This window comes from Alligator sinensis, unplaced genomic scaffold (genome assembly GCF_000455745.1).
Source record: "Alligator sinensis unplaced genomic scaffold, ASM45574v1 scaffold544_1, whole genome shotgun sequence".
In the NCBI taxonomy this organism is placed as follows: domain Eukaryota; kingdom Metazoa; phylum Chordata; order Crocodylia; family Alligatoridae; genus Alligator; species Alligator sinensis.
The window spans coordinates 2457732-2480319 of NW_005841937.1; the positions used below are offsets into that span (position 1 = coordinate 2457732).

The window sequence follows — 22588 nt, forward strand, 5'->3', positions numbered from 1 at the left end:
CCTTGCCCTGAGGGCACTGAGCAGCCAGGTGGGAGGAGCCACCGCACTTGAAACACGTAGTCTCTCCCACAGACAGATAGATAATATACCTCCGACCCTCGAGCGTGAGGCTCAGGGAGCAAGGTAGAGACTGGGGGCCCTCCTTGAGGAGCATAAAGACCTGCCTCCGAAAAGACAGGACGTGCTTCCCCTGAGGGTCCTTGCTTCCCATCGGCAGTCGGCGAAAAGGACTCGTAGGGACTCCATAGGCCTCGAGTCCTCTGGCCAGCTCCCGATCAGAAACGTGCGGTGGGACGTTGGAGATCACCACCCTCACTGCCTGAGTCTCCAGGGGCGTGACAGGGTAGTGGATGCCCGCAATGTCTAAGCCCTCCGCACACACCCTGTCAACCAAGGCAGGCGTGCTCAAATAAATCATCGGGACCGTGTTCACACGACCCGCATAGCGGATGGTACGCCATCCCAGGAGCGCAGCTAGAGCCTCCATGCAAACCTCGAGCCCCACATGGAGAGGGGTATGAACCCTCAGGCCATGAGTCAGCGGGAGGTCCCGAGAGACATCGTCATGCCAGCTGCTAGGTGTAGGAGCAGCCATCCTCACTAGGACAGTGTTAACTACAAAGCAAAAAAACCTAAGGGAACGAAAAGAAAACTTAAACACAGGAGCTCAAGGCCAAGCTCCCGGGAATGCGGCCAAAACAGAAAGTGAAGATAAGCCACTGAAAGGGAGGGAGGGAGGGATTTGGGGGGTGAAAAACAGCGTGGATAGAGCAAAATAAGAGGGGGGGGAAAGAAAAATGCACCCCTCAAGCGGCAAATGATAAGAGACCTCCCCGCAAAGGGGGAGGAGGGTAAAGGGGAAAAAAAGCGGCAGGGGAAGGAGCGGGGGGGGGCGGTTAAAACAGCAAAAAGAAAAAAGAAAAGGAAAACTAAAGGGTGAGGGGGGATGGAAGGTAATTAAGAGCACCTCTGGAAGGCAGGCTAATGGAAAAGGTAACTCCCCGTAACAAGCAGACAGAAAAGAGAGAAAGAAAGAGAAAGAGACAGTAAAAGAGGAGGCTGCGAGACGCGTCTCACAGACAAAGAAACCGGAAGCAGAGTGGGAGGGAAGAGAGAGGAGAGAAAAGTGGGGGAGAAAGCTGCAAAAAGGCAAGAAAAGAGTCAGAAAGCGAAATAAACAGAGGCTAGAGACCTTTAGACAGGTGGGAGGGAAGAAAGAAGAGAGATAGGAAGCCAGGGAGTCTTACGCTCGGGATCGCCCCACGCAGCTCCAAGCGAGCCTGCTCCGCAGCGTCCGAGCGGAAGGAAGGAAGGAAGAGTGAGGTTACTTCTCAGGGTCTGGAAAGAGCTCTAAGGCTGTGATGTTGGAAGTAGTTGTACTACCATGGGAGAGAGGAGCTAGGCAGAGAAGGAAGACTACAGTGCAGAGGAAGCAGCAGTGAGCCAGAGGCACCCTCTCAGGACTATGGGGAAACTCAGGACTGTGAGTACACCCTGTTTAGGCTATGTTAAGTTATGCTATAGAGTGCTTTATTTACACTGGTGATGATTCCTGAGAGGCAAGTGTGTCCAGGAAATAAAGAACTGTGCAAAGTCCAAAGGCTTTTGAACTAAACAACCCCTCAAGCCCACTACAGTACTACTCAAAATAGGTTTTTATAGAAACAGTTCTACTGCACTTTAGTGAGCAGTTAGATTTTCCTTCCAATAAAATCTAACTTGTACATATTCATCACAGAGATATCCGAAAAGAAAGGAAATGTGAGGGGGAGTGTGTGTCATTTGGAAGTCTGTTATCAGTAATGGGATAGAATCTGCTGGATGATTTTTTTTGGTTAACCTCCAAATATTTGGGATCACTAGAAGTGACTGTTTCCCTTTCACAAACCTGTCTGGAGGGGAGCCCTGAGTTTCACTCCACTTACTGCAAGGAACAGAATTAGATTGCCCTGAGGTCCTCTGCCCTTGTATCTAGATTCTGCAGCTGAAGTGAGGGCCCTTTGCTGACCCCAAGTACTTTTGGGTTATGAAAGAAGAAATTGTAGAGCTACCCCTCTGGTGAGAGGGTCAGCCTGGAGAATCACCAGCTCAGAAGTCATTTGTTCCACAGGCAGCCAGTAAGGAAACAAACAACAAAAGGGGTTTATTATAAAAAACAGAACAAGCATAAGAAACCAGTAACCGTAGCATGAGATACAAATGGAGATGTAAGAATAAACGCACACAAGGTAATACCAGAACATTTAACCTGTTCTTACCCTACACTTTAAACCCACAGACCATTTCAAGAGCCTGAATGTAGCCTCTTGCTCTGACCCTACTCATCAGGGCCACTTTCATTTGCCTCTCAGCTTGGTATACATGGCCTTCCTAGCTGGGGGACTCAACCACTCTCTTGTACCTGGGAAGACTGAAGACCAAAGCCATGCTCTCTAGGCAGGCTTAACTACCTTCCCCAATCTGGCTATTAACATAGGTCACTTCTTCATTTCTAGGAGGCTCATACTATGCCAGCAACTTCCTGATTCCAAGGTTGGGTACATGCATTACACACAAACTGATCTAAGTGATCAGAAATCAGTCTAAGATTAGAACTGTACAGAAGTTCAGTGTGCATAGACTAGTCTAAAAATGGTGGAACCTAGTCTAAAAAAGGTTAATCAATTTAGGTTAGAATGGTGAATTGACTTCCCTTACCAGATTCCCCTATCAATTCAAGTTGGATCACTGTCCTCTGGCATACCAGACTCCTTTGATTCCCTGAAGCTCCCCCTCCCCTCTCCTTACAGGGAAGTGCACGAGCACTTGGCCTGTACTTGGTGACTCTGGCTGAGGTCCTAATGGGCCCCGCCGCTGAACTCTCCCAAAGTCAAGCCAGCAGATCCCCTTTCTCTTGAAGAAATTATTAGCTACGCTAATTAAAGCACTACCCCTCGCACCTCTGGAGCATGTGTAAAAGTTCCCATGGTTTTTAAGTGATTCTTAATGTGCATTAGATTATTTTAATGCACATTAACTAAATAGCATGCTTTAAGTGATGCTTTAATGCACATTAAAATAAGTGCATTCAAGCTCATGTGTACACATACCTAATGTCATAAACCTTTTGCCCCTGGAAGGCTGAATGCAGTAAAATTAAAGGTTGTGTGTAGATGAAACGGGGCGTGTGTGCACAACACTTTAAAGAGGGCTAAATGCTTTTGCCTTGCTTACTGGTGTTGGCGCAGTGTATTGCGCACTAATTCCAGTTGCTGTAGGAAATTTGGTGGCATAATGTGCCTTAAATGACTAGGGGCATCACAAATTAGAACTCCTCTGAGGAGCTTTAGTTTGCTGCTCCTACAGCCACGGAGCAAAGCACCGGGCTCCGTACAGCTCTGGAGGCAGCCTGGGAAAGCAAGCTCCGCCCAAGGAAAGTGATGAGCCTGATCTTTTCCCTCGCCTCCGGGAGCCTGCCTGCCTGTCTGAGCTGTGCAGGGGCCCAGTACCTTCCTTCATGGCTGTGGTGCCCCCTGGGACTGCCTGAGCCAGGTGCCTGCAGGTTGGTGCCACCTGGCGGGGCACCACCATTGCTGCAGAGGGAATCGCCCCCCTCACCTTCAGCCCAGGGTCCTCTCTGTCCACCAGCGGCTTGCCCTCCCCTCCCCACCAGAGAGGCAGGTAAGTCAATGGGGTGTGTGCACGACACAAAGGTTTAATCAGCCCTAAATTGAAGCAGAGTTTTTTTAAAACCCACTAGTTCAATTTAGGGCCCCCACTTCATCTACACACACCCAAAGACACTAACCATTTCATAAGGCAGAACTATGTATACAGGATGCTGCAATAATACACTGGCGGTAGTTCCTGGAGATGTTATACTAACAGAGTTCTAACTCTGTCTGTTTGAACCACCTCCTCTCTACCCCTTTGAGGAGAGTGGGACTTGAGTGGCATTAGTTTCACATAGGGTCTTTATTAGACAAATGTGAAGACTTATCATTGTGCTTGCTTCCCAGACAAATCAAGGAGTGTCGTAGGGAAGTTCTTTGTGTTCACTTTTTCCTTCACTCTATGTTTGTACCTAGCAGGTCTTCATATCAAAAGATCCTAAAACACAGAGCAGGTTGTTACTTTATCCACAGCTACAGGTTTTTGCATAGGATTTAGGTTACAGTTGATGCATCTACGTTTTGTGATCTAAAGTGATCAGACCAGTGTATAGTACTACACATTGGTTTTTAGTGACGTACTACATATCTTTATTGTCTTGTCTTAACGTAAACCACAACTGAACTATACTAACTTCTCTTATAAGTGACTTTTCTTGCTGATTTCTTCTGAAGGACCTGAAGTAAAATAAAAATATGCATAGTGAATTTTAAATAGATGAGAAGCTATTCAAAGCTACAGACACACACATTGAAGTCATTATTACTGAAATCACTGCAGCAATACAGAAAAATAGGAACCTGATTCCAATGAAAATGTTGCATCCTGTGATTTTAAACTAGTCTCAGCACAGACATATTCCAACCACAAATTTTAGACATATGGTAGCAAGGAATCTTGTATGTTCTAAAACAGAAAAATAAGCAGACAACTCTTCTTATCCAAAGAGGAATCAGTAGGTGCTTTGCAGCTTTCACTCAGAATTCAGTGCAACATCATATTGTCAGACCTATAGTTGAAATAATTATGACTTTCGTCAGTTCTGAAATGCAAATAAACCTTTTCCAGGTGGCTCCAATTTCAAGTACACCAATTTATTTTCTGTGCATGAGAACTACAGTGGGATGGATAGCTTAGAAAAGAGGACATGGTTTGATAGGAAATAAAAAGATGGACAGGATATTTATGCATGAACCCACCTGGTCTCAAAATTATGTTTTATAAATCTGACCAAAATAAGAGACATACAACAGGTGTACTTCTGAGAACATAAAATTAATATATAAAGTTGTTATAGTGCTGGGAACTTAGCAAAATGCTGATGTTATATTTTATTTATAACATCATGTATTTATCTGCTAATGGAAAGGACACAAAACAGTATTAGCAAGTGTATCAGAAAGCCCCCTTTTCCTCTTGCCTGCATTTGCTTTCCCTTCTTTGGATATGTTTCTCCTCTTCTACCTTTTCTTCCTTCCTCCCTCTTTCTTTCACTATAAGATAAGGAATTGTGTGTTAAAGTTTGTATGTGTGTATTTTGTATCTCTCCTTGTATTTTAGTATTTTTATCTATTTGTGTGCCATGGCATTACTCTTGTAGCTTATATTTTCTACTTTTCACCTTTTAACTAAATGTGTTTTAGTTTTAGAACCTACACCCTTTTAGTTTTAGAAGCAAGTTATACTCTGTAACAATGTTAACAAGGGCAGGAGTCAAACTGCTGCTTCCCTGTATCAGGCAGGCCCCTGAAAGAGCGAGTGAATCAGTGATTGAATGCATAACACAGTAGCAGGCAGCAATTAACACCTAGGGAAACCGCAGATCAACCAATGGGAGAAATCAATAGGAGACAATGTAGCAACCGGGAATTTTCTAAACTACACTGTTCAAGGGCTAGAAGCCCTGATCTGAGTTAATCAATGCCGGGGACCAACTTTTGGGGCTGAATATCTCCAGATCAACCGCTCCCAGAGCCCTATGCAAAATTCATCAACGGACTCCCAAACCTGCACGTACATGCGGACGACCCCTGGGGTTGACAGTTGCCATCCAGTAGCCACCAAGGGGGAAGTCCCACGAGGGTCAATGACCCCTGGATTGGGCAAACCTGAAAACTGGGGAGTCACTAAAGTCTGCCAAGGACAGATAAAAAGCAGTGAAAAGTGACCCTCAGTGGCACCCTCTTGATCTCCAACTGGACCAGCACCCGACCTGTCCAGCCAGAAGGACCAGTTGGCAACCCCCTTCTGGAGGATAACACCACGCTGAAAGAAGCCTCGACTGGCCATTGACGGCAGACTCCAGCGCCTGTGGGATAGGTATACCCGACTCTTATAACTCGCTACTGTGTGTGTGTGTGTGTGTGTGTGTGTGTGGACCAACCCCAAGGTTTATGATTTGACTTCATTACAGTGTTTCAATCTGCCTAATAAACCAGAATTTTAAGGATCCTGAGTTGGACATTTGTAGCCAACACAAGCAACAATATTAAATAGACTTTCACTGATGGATACAACCTTTATGACTTGCATATTTTGATTGGCAACTTGTGACAGTTGTAGTTTGTGTCCCATCTCTTTAATATCAATCCTGCAGGAAATGGCATCTATACTGCAGTGTGTAGAAATACCAAAATGCCCAAAGCATGAAAAATTCCTGGAAGTCCACAAAGGAAGCTTACAAATAAGGACCAGAACTCTTTCATTGTTACCAATGTAAGTATCTGTTGCTGATTTCCCGAACTTAGACTTTTGTGAGCAGCTTTTTTCACTTAGGACAAATTATTGGAAGAAACCACCAGCTATGGTTTTCACCGCAACATGTGTGCATGTGCTTTACTTTGAAAATACGTTTTCTCTTTGAGGTCATAGATGCTATGGGTTCTACACTTGGCTAATGTTTTACAGTCTTGGGCATGGATAAGGACAAACTGGCTATTGCTCAACTCTGACTAAATGAAACTTACACTGGTCACAAAGGAGAAGCCTTGGGAAGAACTGGAAGAGAGTACTGGTACCTGTACAAGAGAATACAACATGCTCTTACCAATATATCTTGGAATCTAGGGGACATCACTTGCGTTTTCAGATAGTAGCCGTGATTCATGGCTTGTTTGTTTGTTTTTTTGCCTTCTGCTGGGCACCGGTCAGCAGCAACAAGGGCCGGGTTCAATTTCAGGGTACTAAATATATTTTACCTTGGTTTGTGCCCCTACCCAGACCGCTTGGGAAACACTAAATGAATTACTAGGGTGTCCTGTAGAAACACAATCCCCTCCTTGCAAGCAGTGTAAACACAAAAGACTGATTTATGACAGAAAACGGAAGAAAACAGCAAATGCAATGTAAAACATCACTAACTACAAGATGCAGTCTATAGGTTGCACTGCATCAGGAAAAGCTGCTAGAGAGCATGGGTCCTTCTGCAGTACAAGGGGCCTCATCACTCTTTTGACTGTTCAAGGGCCTAGTTTCAACAGACGGCCTTGCTTAATCCTGCCCAGTCTGTGGTCTGGTGAGTAACCACAGTCCTATGGTGAGTGAGGTTAGGGTTCAAATCACATTGGAGAGAGATGGGCCTAGAATTGTGGATTTTCATATCCTGGTTAGCAAAGGTGGGCACCATTACACTGCAATCAATTTGGTGTCAACGATTGCTACTCTTAGGATTTGGTCATTTACAATTTCAGGGATTTGCATGGCCTATCTCTGCATCCACAGTAAAGTTTAATCATAATGACCATAAAGTTGGGTCAGAGGTGAGGAAAATATGGCTCATGGGTCAAATTCGGCCCACCAAGGAATTTTTTTTTTCCAGCCTATCGCAGGTCCTTCGGCCACTCCCAGCCTGGGGCTGGGGTGGCACAGTGACCAGACTCTGCTTCTTGGCAGCTTTGGTGCTGGTGGCGGCTGTCTGTTGCTGCCACCAGACCTGGCCCTGCTGCCCAGGCACACCAGCACATTTGCCACACACCCATCACCGGGCCACTGGACAGAGTAGGTGGGCAAGGTCTCCAGGGAGATCAGCCTGGGACCTCTGCAGACAGAATGCGCTTGGCCAAGCAAATGGGGTTGCAGGTGAATGGGGAATGGCATTTGGTAACAGGACAGGCAGGTGGGGAGCAACATCTGGGAATGGGATAGGCGGGCAGGTAGTAGATAACTCTGAAGTGGACTAATTTAGGGCACAGTAATTGGTGTGCACATGTAGACACTGACACTTTCCTGCAGTAGATTAGGCTACTGTGCAGAATAAAGTCTTGTGTAGACATGCCCTATTTCTGGAGTACTGCTATCTAGAACTAGAGAAGCCCCATAGAAGTGAGTGAAGTGCAAGCCCCATAGGATACCCTGTAGAGTACCAGAGTCTGAAAGATGTCAAGGCACAGTGAAAGGAATGCACACTTACATATTATGTATTGCTATATTATAAAACATTCATTTCACTATTTTAATTTGTTTTTGGAGAGAGCAATTTTATATATCTAATATATATTTGCTCAACTTTAATGTATGAAAGGCTCTGATGCTACAAGATGGAGTAAAAAAATTAATTGATTTGTTTAATATAAAAGAAATTAGAATGAAGTGATTTGGTTTAGAATACAGTACCTGTAACCCACAACACTGCAGATAAAAGGACAGTAATGATCAAAGTCAGCCACACAGTGATTCATGATGTGACAGTGTTTAAATCAGAGGCTTTACAAGGTGACATGTGATATATGTTTTCAATTATGCCAGTCATTAAAATAAAATACCTTCAAGATAAGGTAAAAACCAGGACATCAAAAATAATTTTTTAGCCCAACTCCTAAATAGTATAAATAAAAAACTGCAGTAAAGGTAGTGGAGTCTGTGTTCTTGGATTGTAATGTTATCAATAGTAGCATGACTTCTGACTTCATTCACATTTGCCTTTCCAAAATTCCCCACTAGCATGCTAGAACCCTAACTGAGACAAGTGATGAAAGGGCAAATTGGTCATCCTCTTCATTCAACTACTAGCTTTTTCAAACACTGCAAACAAGAATGCCAGCTATCATAATTTTTGATGTGGAAATGTCAATGAAAAATCATAAAGAAACTATCAGCTTACTACTTCCCTTAGGCCATGTGAGCAATCAATTTATTGTCTTTACAAACAGAGCATTAATACTATTTATCACTGGACCAATGACCTTTTTTTCTTACTACCATGAATTCTTGTTACGTGGCAGGTATAACAGTATGGAACACATAATAAGGATAAAATAAATATTTTACTCAAGAGTTAAACAAAATGAGTCAAATATACTTCCAGATGTATAATAAAAAATGGTTACATTTAATAATAATTTTGATTTGAGTCCTGGGCCCTTATCATAAAGGCTTTGTGTTCACAAGGAAAAGATAACATTAGTTAATGAACACGCATTTACAATCACAGCAGGAACAAGCGGATGTTGTTTTAACACGTTTGAACTCATTATGTTCCTTGTACGAGAACTTTATAGAGCCAGGGTCATTTACTGCTAGTGTCTGTAAATTAATTACAGTCTGCACAAAGTTCCTATCTGATGACTCAATCATATTCCTGAGCATCTTATGATGAATCCTGGTTTTCTTCCTCGAAAGCTTTTAAGAAAAACCACAGGCAGGGTGGTCTTGCCAAGCAGGGTGCTGCCAAGCAGTACAGAGATATGAAAATCCTACAGCCTGTTAGGGCGCGTCCACACATGCAAGCACATGCACTTGTAGCAGCTCAAATAGAAGCAGTGCAAATTTGAGCCAGGGCTTCTTGTCTCGGTGCACATGCTTAGACATGCACTTTGTTGTGGAGCAAATTGTGCTACTTTTGGCAAAATAACCCTGCCTGGCTCCTCCCAGATCAGGAGCCTGGGGAAGCTAAAGCCTCGGGCCAGCACCTGTGCTGTCCCCAGCAGTATAAAAAGCTGCCTTGTCCTGGCCCCAGCAGTACAAAAACCTGCCCTGGGAAGCAGCTTAGGGCTACTCACTCTCAGGAGCTTCTGGGGCCTGGCCACTGGATACCTGGGGACACTACACCTTGTACCAGCTGGACTGCTGAAGCAGCACCCCAAATCCATTTTTAAAAATACCCCCAAATCCATGTTTTTCCACAGTTAAAACAAAAGACCACACACATGCACACACGCACATGCGAGAGAGAGCCAGTGATCAGTTGGGCAATGCTTTATTGGTATATTTACAATGTTAAAACAATTTGGAAGCCTACCAGTGTCTCTATCATCACGATAAAATAAATTCTAAATACCTATATGTGTTGATGTGTGCTTTTGGTTTTCTTTGCACATTATGGGTGTGTGATGGGGTAATGTGGTGTTTGCAGGAAGGGGGTGGGAAGGGGTGTGGGGCAAGGCGGGTGTGTATGTGTGGAGGGATGTGGGTTGGTGTGTGGGTGGGTGTGGGGCAGTTGCTGGGGGGACTGGGTGTGGGGGACCTTGTGGAGGGGCAGCTCAGGAGGGGTGGGTCCCCTGGATCCCACAGGGTGCAGTTCCCCCACACAGCACATGGACTGCCCACCTACAGGGCCACAGCCACAGCCCCCCTGCCCAGGGTCCCAGCTCCCCCCTGGAGGGCTACAGCCCACCCACCCAGGGCCCATAACTTACCTTTCGCAGCAGCAGTGGGAGTGGAGCACTCTGAGCCTGCTGCTGTAGCTCCCAGCTCTTGGGGACTGCACGCCGGGCCCAGCTAGGTCCTGCCACCCTTGGGACCCCTCTGCTGCCTGGCTGGGCCGGGTCCATGGCAGCAGGACCTGGTGAGGTGCACTGTGCCTGTGGGGAGGTGGCGCGTGCCGGGACCTGGCTCAGCCCCATGCGGCTTTCTAGTTCAGCTTTGCACAGGAGTGGGTCGCATGGCTCCAGAAGGCATGGCTCCTGTGTGCGCCTCCCAGAGCCATGTGACCCACTCCAGTGCAAAGCCAGACTAGCAAGCTGCACTGGTTGGGCCAGGTTCCTCCGAGCCTGCTCCAACCACTTGCCCCCCACGCAGCTCCGGGGACATCCCCCTGTGCCACTCCCAAACCCCACCTACATCCTCCTGCCACCCCTCATACCCCTCCCCACCCCACCCCCATTCCCCTACTTACCATGGACAGCGCCAGGGGCAGCAGGAGCACTGGGGATTGAAACCAGAGCATCTCTTTTGGAGGACTGACTCCTGCTGGCTCCAGACACGGTCTGGGACTGTGCCTTGCTCTGCTATTCTGTGGAGCTGTTTTTTCAGACCCTGGATATCCAAGGGTCTAATTTTCTCCCTATGCTGCAAACTTGTAGCGCAAAGAACATTTTGTTTTTCATTCCCACATGTGCCTCTTGTCCTGTCTCAAAGGGGTTTCAGACAGGGCAAGAGGCACGTGTGTGCTCATCTGGATGTGCCCTTAAAGTCTACTGGTATGAGATGTGCAACGAAAACAATGGTGTCTATAAACATGATATATATATATATAAGCTCAGGTATTTTAAGTGTCCTGAATATGTTGCATGTATCATCTATATACAACAGTAAGGTAATTAGGGGTGGGCTAGAGGGGCACCCACCCCCAGAGCTGACTTAGGGGGAGCACCAGAAGGGCAGTTTGTTTAGGTTGGTGTAACCTTTAAAGTTATCTTTAAATGATGTATGCATTTATGTCATATAAAATTGTTTTTAAATGAAGAAACATCTCATTATACTACAGAAGAGCAGATACCCCTAATATAAAACAGCATAATAGAATAATATTTGTACACTCAGGTAACTTTTGCAGAACTAATGCAAATCTGCTTCTGTGAGTATCCACATAAATCAAGACACATGGTAGGGCTTAATATTCATAATAAAAAAGCAATGACAAAGCATGCAACAAAAGAGCATAATATGGTTCTGAGCTGTATTTTCTGATTGGTAGACCCATGCATTTATTAGGAATTATTGAAAGAGTAGGACATCATTAGCTGAAGCATGCTTATATTTTAAGTGCCATTTCCCCATATTAATAACTTACTAAGCATGCTGTATAAAACTAAGGAGAAGAGGGCAGATCTTTTCCAAATGAATAAACATATTTTTCTTATGTTGCATGTGGGCAACTTTTAACTTACATGTAAAATGAAAAGAAAGCTCACTATTCCCCCTTCTGCTCCTCCTCCTCCCAATACACACTATTTAGGATTGCTAATCTGTTCTAGTTTGGATCCTCTGTTGTATTAGTGAAAACTGTACTGTAGTTCTTGTGTTTATTTTAAACTATCCAATAGAGTTTAATTCTCCCAATTCATTCTTTTTATTTCTACATTAGAATATTCAGAAGAACAGGTGAAGGTGAACAAATCCAGCAGTTGGTCCAGCACATTAAAAAGGTATTATTTTAAATTCTCTGTGTCTGCAGAATAGTGGAGTTTTATTTTAAATCTTTCAGATGTGACAGAGGAAAAAAAGAATCATCAAAGCATGATAATTTAAATTGCTTTAATTAAAGTATAGTGATGCTGGTTCCCATCTAGCCCACCCCTAATTGCATTACTGTTGCACATAGATAGCAGGTACTTCACATTATGGACATGTTTAAAATATGTATAAATTGTAAAAGCTGGTGAACAAAAATTTGTGCTGAAAACTGTTGGACCTGCATGTAAGCAGTAAGAGTAGTTGAAGAAGGCAAGGTGAAGATATCTAACAAATATTTAAAAAAATAATTTTAAAAATCCTTCTGAGATGGATTCATGTTCTGGTTGATCTCATAGTAAAGGCTGTGCTTTCAGCTCTGTAAAGGGAGAGCATTTGGAACTGTATCCCTTTATTCCACAGCTCCCTCTCTAGCTGGCTAAGAGATCCCTCAAGGATTTAAAGAATTATATCCCTGGAGAGATTCCCAGCCTGCTTCCCTCCACAAAACAGGCCAACAGTGACTCAAAGACCATAAGATGTTATCGATTAAAGCATGACAATGCAAAGTATGCTGGATTTCAAGCGCCTGTTTAAAAAGTTTGCTTTGTGTCATGTGGAAATGTACTGGAATGGGCCCTTAGTAAAGGGTTTTGTTTGTTTTAACAAACATCATAACATAATATCAAAATTAAACTAGGTAAATAACAACTGCAAGCTAACATAAATGGCTATTCCTAATAGAAATTTGTTATCATACATGATCCTGAAATACTACTTTTATTGTCAGATTTTAAACATTTTTAGTTTTACATCTAAATATAATGGAACAAATGTAATTGACTACTTTTTGCTTGCTACAAGGGAGCCTTGTTAAGTGCAAACACCTCATGGACAAAGTTCTACCAAACCTAGACATTCAGCTGAAAATTTACCTGCAATATGCCCCATTCCTGGATTCCTGGTGCAGGCACAGTATTATTTGAATAATGAATCTGGGATTAAAGCCAAGTAATCACTGACTGAAAATTACCTTGTACATTATTATTCAACAAGGACTGTCTTGAATTGGGGAAGTGTGGAATAATACAAATGTATTTTTGCAATGCTCCCCATGGGCGACCCTTTCTCACTTACCATCACTCATTAACAGTCTGAACCAAGGACTTTCAATGCTGTTACGCAGACCTCACCTACTACTTATACCAATGGAACAATTCTCTCCTTTGGCAGCAGCTTTATAGAAAGTTGTCCACTAATGCTCTAGCTTTGCAAGAAAACATGACACACCTTTCCATTACATAATCACTGCCCTTCATCCCATCTGATAAATATTCCATACATATTTATTTTAACTGCTAACTGATGTTGCTTCAGTAAAATAACTTGAAGAAATGTAAATTCTTGTTCTATTAGCATACATTGAAACTTAAGAGGTTGTGCTGTGTAGCCACCTATTTTAATGAATATTCCTGCCAGTGTAACAGGAATTAGAAATTAGATAAATTCTTGGAGATTTATGTGCTCTTCAGGTGATTAAAAGCACTTGGCTTCCAATGTCAAAACTTTCAAAATCATATGGCTGTAATAATGTTTTAGCAATGTAAGACCTATCATGTGCTGTTGCCTATGTATTCATGCATATATGAAACAAAAAATACATTCAGCCTCATCATGCTCCTGTTGAAGTCAATGGCAAAATTCCTCTTGATTTCCATAGTGAAATGGGGTTCAGAATCACAGGGCTTGATAATGGAATTAGAAATATGTTTAAAAACGGTTCCCAGATGTATGCTGTGGTTAGACACCAATAAGTACACATTTTAGGTGTATCTGCCTTAAGCAAACTATTACAACTGCTAGCACAGTAGCAAATATCTACTGCTGTTTCAGGATCTCAAACTGCTTTATCTCAGCTGATTTACCACAACAATCAGTCTATCTAAGCTCATAAAATAAGACTGTGGCATCAGGAAATATAATTCAGGAATGTTGACTTCTTCTCTGTTCTCCTGTCTATTAAATCACAGACTGGTATAGGTTAAGACAAAATGATACAGAAAAGTTCATTATTTTTACATATGATTTGAGAAGGCACTCAAAAATGAAAACCTGCTTATGATCCATTTTCCATTTTCTGATCTGGATGTAACTTCTCTGGTCTCTCCTGTCATCGCCCTTTGTCCTCAGTGACCTAGCCTCAGCTACTTCTTCCAAAAACATCTCACTTCCTTCCCTGCTGTCACCCATAACTACTCCCTCTGGCCAACAAATTTCTTCCTTTCAAACCCTTCCTCAAGGTGCATGCAAAACTACTATATGAAATCTGCCAAATAGTTGATGCCTGTACTGAGTAGCAACTGGGGAAGGATTATTCATTACTAACAAAAGTAGTAAAAAGCTTTTAATTGCTCTGAAACTGTTGCATTCTTCACATTTAATAGCTGAGGTAACTGCATAATTTACGCTTCTCTTCTTCCTCTGTTTTCCTTGTGAACGTTCCCTTAGGTGTTGTGCTGTCTTAAATCACATCAAAGTCCTGTAAAGACTTCTGGACATGCTTAACTTTATGCACTGAGTTGCCCTATTGAGGTTGATAGGATTATTCAAAATGCATAAATTAAGCACTTGCTATAATCCTTAATAGGATTAGGACCCTAGATGGAAATTAAACTACCTGTAGGCAGTGACCATCTCTTCCCATGGGCTTAGGCAGCATGTAAAGCAGGGGTGCTTAAACTTTTGGTGCAGGAAGCCACATGCGTGGTGTGGACCCATCTATGGGCTGGATCAGACACCACGTGCAATGACTGGGCCCTGTGCTGCCTTTGCTTGGCCTACTGTTGGATGGGGCCCTGCACCCCACTCTTGGCCCCTCACTACAGGAACAGGGCCCATGCTGCCAGATGGGGCCATGGAGCCTCCTCTCTGGGGCAAGCATTGCCATATCACGGCCCCTCTAAACAATATCAGCCTAGCTTTTTTGTGCTAAATACCTGCCCAAATAGGAAAGTCTTACAGTGCTTCTGAAAGATGTCCAGGCTCAGGCTCTGGTGGGAGTCAAGTATGGCTAACTATAAATTCACACAAACTGGGATTGTATCTCCTTGTTAAGGTTACAAAGTATTTACCTCCAATCAAATAAGCTACTCTGGCTTCTTCTTTGTCCTGTGGACTTTTGCAGGTGTGAAAGGATATCTATAGAAAGATGCTCTTGAGTATCAAATCTCCATCCTGCATCATAAAAAACCCCCCAGGTATTTAATATACTTCTCTTCACTAGCACCAATCTAAACTTTATCAGATAAATAAAGGCAATGGAGCAGATCTTATTCTATGTATACATTTAAATAGACTTAGGCCCTAAAGTTTGATTCTGTTTCAATCTGCCTAGGTTCCCCTCCCTTTCCCCACAAGTCCTTAACCTCCCTGGGTCATATCCTGTCCACTTGTTAAAAACAGGATCTGGCCCAGTAGGTTCAAATTAGTTTTTCCTTTAACCATCATGGGATGAAGTATTATTTTACTCACTTGTTTACAAAGAAACAGGACAGTAGGCAGCTAGATGTCCATTAAGCACAGTTCAGTGGTATGCAGTCAGTGGAAATCAAACCATTTTCTTCAGTGTGAGCATATTTAAAAATCAATTTTATAGTACATTATAAAAATGTGCCATTTTTATTCATGGCAATGGAAAATCTATAAGCACAAGGGAAGCAAATGAGGTTAGTAGTGAAACAGGACTGAAAGCCCACTGAGCATTTGAAGTTCTAAGTGATTTTTATGAGAATTGAAAGTGGTCAACACCTTTAGTGGAGTTGGACCTTGGAGCTTTTTAAAAACCTTGGATTTAATCGCATCTGATTCATAAGAAGAGGCATCGGTCTGAGCCAAGAGAATACCACTGTCATGTGAAAAGGAAACTTGGCTGTTATCTTGGGAGCGTTCCACCCAGTAGATTCTGTAGAGCAGGAGGTAAGGCAGGGGAACGGGTAAGACTGGCGGAAGGACATATGCCATCTTTCTTCACCTCACTAGAAAGCTGTGTGGAAAATTAGCTATAAAATATCTTCCTATTTCCCTTGGACTTCAGGCTTTATGAAGTCTTACACTTTTCTGATGGACGTTGGAACAGATATTTTTCTTTTATTTAATAAAGCCTACACGAATGATAGACTAGCTATGGCACTAACACCTGCAGGTACTAGTGCCATAGCTGACCTTTGACAAAAGGCTTTTTGGCTGCAGTCAACTGAAACTAGTTTATAATGTGATGCTCCCCAGCTAACATACAATTGAAGTAGGGATATATTTTGTCTTTGAAAATAAAACAAAAATGAATGGATAGTATCTTCATGGAAAGGGGGTAGTGGCAGAGAAAGGAGTAAATGACAGCTAAGGAAAACAAGTAGGTCACTGAAATGTCCAATGGATTAAAATAATTTCTAATAATTACCTCCCATTGCCCGATTTGAGCCATTTGCTCACCTCAGACTATAAAATATCCTATAGTTAAGCCTCTAAAGGCCTCTTTTAGGGATGTCAGGATTCTTAAATGCACTGTGCAGTCTCTTTCAGAAAAAAATATAAAATCAGTTTGGAAAAATGTACAGAGCAGCTTGTTCCTCTGGGTGTCCATAAACTTGGTGATTTAGGATCAATGTTTGTAGGGAATATATAAAATCCTCTGTAAATGTTTGATTTTTCAGAGAAAGAATCCCCAGACTTACAACTGCATAATAATGTAATGACTATTATGACTTTACTGAAGTCTTATGACAATGGCCATGTTGAATAGGAGGTTGGTTAGCTTAATGGAAGCTTGTACTTTGCTCTACATTAAACTGGAGTACTGCGTCCAGTTTTGGGCTCCACAATTCAAAAAGGATGTGGAGAAGCTTGAGAGAGTCCAGAGAAGAGCCACGCGCATGATCAGAGGTCAGGGAAGCAGACCCTACGATGACAGGCTGAGAGCCCTGGGGTTCTTTAGCCAGGAAAAGCGCAGGCTCAGGGGTGATCTGATGGCCACCTATAAGTTTATCAGGGGTGACCACCAGTATCTGGGGGAACGTTTGTTCACCAGAGCGCCCCAAGGGATGACGACTAGGTCGAACGGTCATAAACTACTACAAGACCATTTCAGGCTGGACATAAGGAAGAATTTCTTTACTGTCCAAGCCCCCAAGGTCTGGAACAGCCTGCCACCGGAGGTAGTTCAAGCGCCTACATTGAACACCTTCAAGAGCAAACTGGATGCTTATCTTGCTGGGATCCTATGACCCCAGCTGACTTCCTGCCCTTTGGGCGGGGGGCTGGACTTGATGATCTTCTGAGGTCCCTTCCAGCCCTAATATCTATGAAATCTATGAAACATAAAAAGAATCCAGAAATGTTCATGGTTTGATGAAAATAAGGAAACACTATAGCTTTGATGCATTACTTATATACTATAGAGCTTCTTTATTAAAAAACACATCTGAAAACTCAGTTCTGGTCAGCCATTATGATTGTCAAGTTGTGGAGAGATTGTTTTTATTACTATTGCCTTAAGAGTCCTAGACATTGTCTGGGACCCCATTGTGTTAAACAGAACAAAAAAAAATAGACTCCGTACCTACAATCTAAGGGTATGGACAAACTTCCTTTTTAGTTGCTTTAAAAACAGAACAGTAGTGGCTGCTCAGAGTTGGTGCATCTACTTGTGCAGTTGTGACACAATACACTCTGGACCTGTTTGAGACAAAGGAGACTGCTCCCAGGTGCAGCGTCTACATGTGTACCTGGGACAGCAGCAATCTGAGCCATGTTGGAGAAGGCCCCTGGCTGGCTGGACTGACCAGACACAATTTACACCCATGATCCGTGTCCACATATACATTTTAGTGTATTAAATTATTCGGCTGTAAAATGGTTGTCCTCGACGGTACTATCTTACAGTGGATTTAATTAATTTACTGCACCCTAATACCAGTGCATGTGTAGATGGTGACGCTTTACTGAGGAGCTAATTAGTTTACTATGGAGTAAAGCGCACATGTAGATGCACCCACTGTGTATCAACTGTTGTAATCTAACTGCATGAGCTTGCAGCACTGCAAGTTAGCTAACTTGCCCTAACTTTGAGCCTGAATGAAACAGGATTAAAGTTTTGCTATGTTTTGCTATGCTTGTCTTGGTATAGGCTCATGCAGAAAGATACACAAGTACAAGGAAACAATTAAACAATGTTGGTCATAAGGTAGGCAGTGGTCTCTAAAAAGCTGCTAGTGATGTAAAGGCAAAACAGAAAAGGAGAGTGCTGAAGGTTCTTCCTTTATTTTTCTGTCTATATAGGGGCTGGCCAGACTTTCAGCCCTTAAACTGAAGTCACACAGAATGACACTGCTGAGCTTTCCCTTATGGGACCTGTTCTGTATAGCTGGAGAGGGTGTGGAAGGGAGTAAGTAGAGTAGTAATGGTACCTCCTTTTCCTTAAGTGCTGGATAGTGGAGATAGAGAAGGATACTTCTGCAGAGGATGAGGAGGAGGGTGTGTTTTAACAGCTTTTAACTTGCTAAATCTTTGAAACATCCCTAGAAAATTCATGAAGATGAATTTGCTCACATATGAAATACAGAGAGCCTATTCTGGAATTGTGTTTTGAAATCAATTGATTTTTTTTCCTCTTGACATGAAAATCCTAGTACCAACTCAGCTATGGAGTTGTGAGCACTGCCTCTCTACTGTGTAACTTTTGTTTTGCTCCTCACTGTTCTGCCGTTAATTTTCAAATAACCATTTAACACAAAGGAATTTAAACTGCTTAAGATGTAAAGCAGAGATGTCAAATTTACCTGGGGCCCTAGGTCAGATGCCAAATGGATCCACAGACAGGATCTGGCCTACGCCATAGGCCAGTGGTGGTGGTCCCCTCAACAGTGGTAGCAGTTACCATGGTGGTTGACACCATAGTGGCAGAGGGGCAAGTGCCCAACAGGTGGTGGACCAGGTGGTCACAGGGCAAGCAAGAGGTGTGTCAGCAGAGTCCTCGCTTGCCTGATGCTAAGATTTATGTTCACCAGGGTCATAGCACTCCATATTTTGCAACAGGCCATGTCTACTGCTGACTACACCCCAAACTTCCAGTAGTCCACTGCTAGCTTGGTAGCTTAGATGAACTGGCTATGTGGGCCAAATCGGGCCTGTGAGCCATATGTTTGACACCTTGATGTAAAGAGTTTTTCAGGAAACCAATCAGGAAGAGAGAATAGTGTTGTCTTGATGCAGAGTGACTGTGAAATGAGTCATTGCAGGTATTGCCAGAGTTGCATGTAAAAATTCTCCTTTGCTTAAAAAGGGAGCTATACATAGACTTATACATCTAGCACTGTCAGTTTAGTAAACCAGCTCTTTTTCCAATGGAGAAAGTGGTAAGAGAGAAATCCTTGAACTGCCCAACTAATGAGGTGCCAAATGAGAGTGGTAGAACAAAGTCAACATTTCATAAGGGAAGGATATGTACAAAGCCATGAGTGTGCTTTATTTAGCAAGTAAGTTAAACCAATTCCATCATCCTACCATACCCAAGTGCTCTTCATACTCAATTCAGTACAATTTTAGTCATATATTTAATTTAGCAGTTTGAAATGAAATATCATAACCATTTGGTCAGGTACAAGAAGCCAACAATATACCAAGCAATGGTTAAAAGAGGGAAAGGAAAGCGAAAAAGCCAATGTATATGTTATTCCAGTGTGTTTAAATATCTTTCCAGAATGCATTTTTTTATAGTTGTTTTAAGATGTAAATGAGTTTCACAAAAACCTTTAAGGAATCTTCAAAGTTCTGTTTTTCATTGGTTTAAATGTCTGTATGGTCAGACAGAGATGCCCTGGCCCAGATCTTAAAGATTTTTTCGTTCTTAGCTCCACTGTACCCAATAGGAGTTAAGAGGGAAATTTGTAGGAGAATCTGTTCCCAAGTTACTTTACTGTGAATGCAGTTGTACTGCAAGCTTGTTACTGAGTTATTAGTATTTATGCATCCTCACTAGCGGCATCAGGGGCGACGTGTAGGGGGTGCATGCGGGTGCACATGCACCCCCTGAGAAAATGTGCTGCTGATGCTGTCGGCGGCACCTGAGGGCAGTCGTCATTCGCCACCCCACTGACAAAGCCACTGGTGGCATCTGTGGGTGGTCCATGATCGCCCCTGGCTGCCGCTGTCACTGCTGGTAGCACCTGCGGGTGGTCACCGAGCCCTGGTCAGTGCTCCCCACCCCTCCCGCCACCACTGACAGGGCTGGCAGTGTCTATGGGAGCTCCCTCGCTTACTGCTGCCAGGCTCCCGCCACCACCAGTGCAGCCATGCCCCCCAGCTTCCGGGGGGCATGCGTCGTTCATGGGCAGGATAGATATAAATCTTAAAGACAGAAGGACATTGAGTCTGATCTTCTGTATATCCCAGGCTATTAAATTTCATGCATTACTCCTGTATTGATTCTAATAACCTTCATTAGTCTAAAGCGTAACGTCTCCTCTGAACCAATGTGGGGTTTACCCATGGTGGTCCTCTTCCCTTATTGTGGCTTTTTGTTCTCCTAATAAAAATTTAGACTTCCCAATTTTCATTAGTATTTTCCTGTCTAAAGTTTTCTTCCCAATACATTTTCCTTCTAGTTTTCCTCAGCTTAAAAAAATAGCAGTTTTCAAGCACCAACTATACATACTACTAGTTGGGACTCTCCTCTGTTTGCCCATGCTGAGTAAAATCAGGTCATGATAACTGGTTCTTAGGCAACCATGATCTTCCAGTCCAGCTTTATAATGAGGTCTAAAATAGACTTACCTTGTGGTAAGTATAATAGCTCTTCGTTAATAGATTATAATGTATAATTTTAGAAAAATTTTAGGTACTCTATTACTAGCTGATTGAGAGCCCCATCATATACCTCCCAAATTGGTGGTCCCAAAAGACAAGTGTTTTCTTCATATATTCAAGTATGTAATAACTGATGCTGTTCTCTGGCTTCATGTAGTGGTCTTTAGCAACAACCTCTCTGCCCCTGCACACACCCCATGACCCCCTCCTGGGCTTTGTTAGATTGATCCACATGTACTTAAGATTATGAGATTTTGAATTATTGATAACTCATAGAATCATAGGAAAGGGACTGCAACAGGGATCTTGTAATAGTAAGAGCTTTGCTTAATGCTCATAGCAAGAGTTTTGTATGTTGACTTTATAGTAAGCTAGTAAAACAACACATAGCTTTTCTGCTCTGTGAGCGTGACTGAACCATGAACCTAGATAGTAGAATGTTGTAATACAGTAGAATGTAGTAAACACCAAGTGTGTTAGATCACGACTCATCCCCAAATTCTTAGCTTGAGATAACCAAATCCCCAGTTCAAAATAATGTTATTTAGTCCAGACTATATAAGCTGTACATTCTTAAGTTATGAAGAATTCCTCCACTCTAGCAAGAAATCTAACTTGCGCAGAGCCTGGTGCAGGCTATCACATCCCCAAAATCAAAACACTCCAGGGCCAGGGGAACTATGCAGAGTAGCAGCTGCCGCCTAGAGCCAGCGTAAAGTAATCATCCCCTCTACTCTGTCCTATTGCCTGCCTCTGCAAGTATCCTTAAATATAGGTTTGCAAGAGTAAAAACAACCGTAAGTACGTTCTTTGTTCAAGCGTGGAGAATCTTCTGAACCTAGTAGTTCATTCTAAAACAGATCTCTAACCCTATTACTGGGAAAGGAGAGCAAGGATAGAAAAACTGGCAAGACCACCTTATATGTAGAACCTTTGTGGTTTGAGGGGTGAAGGGTGATTACCTGCAGTAGAAAGCAGTCTTAGCCAGGGACAGCCAAAGCAGCAGAGCTGCCAGGATAAGCACCCAGCCTAGTAAGAAAGAGCAAACTGCATGCTGCTGGTGAGAGGAGAGAGTGTCTAATGAGAGTTGGCTGTCCCTGGGTTATGGACTTATTTCCTGCAGACTGTTAGCAACAGACCACTGAATGGCTGATTGTGAGACTGGCAGCACTTGGGCCCTGTGAACAGGCAGCCAGATCAGCTGACCAGCAGGGAGGCACTGACCTGTATATAGACTCTCCTCCAGGGCAGAAGGACTCTTTGGGTCTGGCTGCAGAGAAGGACAGAGCTCTCTATAGTGAGAGGAGAGAACTATAAGTCTATCAGGAAGAGCTTTTGCCTGCAGAGAGATCAAGCAAGTGCTCTTGAAAGACTAAGGATTTAATTAAGGACAGCTCTTGTGTGCTATAGGGGGTTGAGCTTTCTGCCAAGGACTGTTTAACCCAGTCCATGAGTTCTGTTTTCTGTTTAGTTTATAACAACTGGTGGACTAGGAGTGGCTGTGAGTGGAGACCAGCAGGCTGCAGAGCAGTGTGTCCAGCAACCCCTAGTTTTCTCTTTTTCTTTTTTATTCTTCTCTTTTTGTGAAGGACAGGAGCCTGAGTAGGGAGGGGCCACAGCCAGGGAATGGAGGTTGATTAGGGAGCAGTACCACCAAGCTGCCCTTTTTAGTTTAAGAACATTGGTAACT

The 22588-nt window shown here is 43.1% G+C and overlaps 1 long non-coding RNA gene across 1 annotated transcript in view; it reads left to right on the top strand.

Annotated features, from left to right (window-relative positions):
* Positions 1-1318: 1318 nt before the first annotated feature.
* The window catches only part of LOC112549595, a 41869-nt gene continuing 20599 nt past the window's right edge, over positions 1319-22588 (top strand). Inside the window, exons 1-2 of the long non-coding RNA XR_003093087.1 lie at positions 1319-1483; positions 11954-12014. This is a non-coding gene — a long non-coding RNA (uncharacterized LOC112549595). The remainder of the gene's footprint in view (positions 1484-11953; positions 12015-22588) is intronic.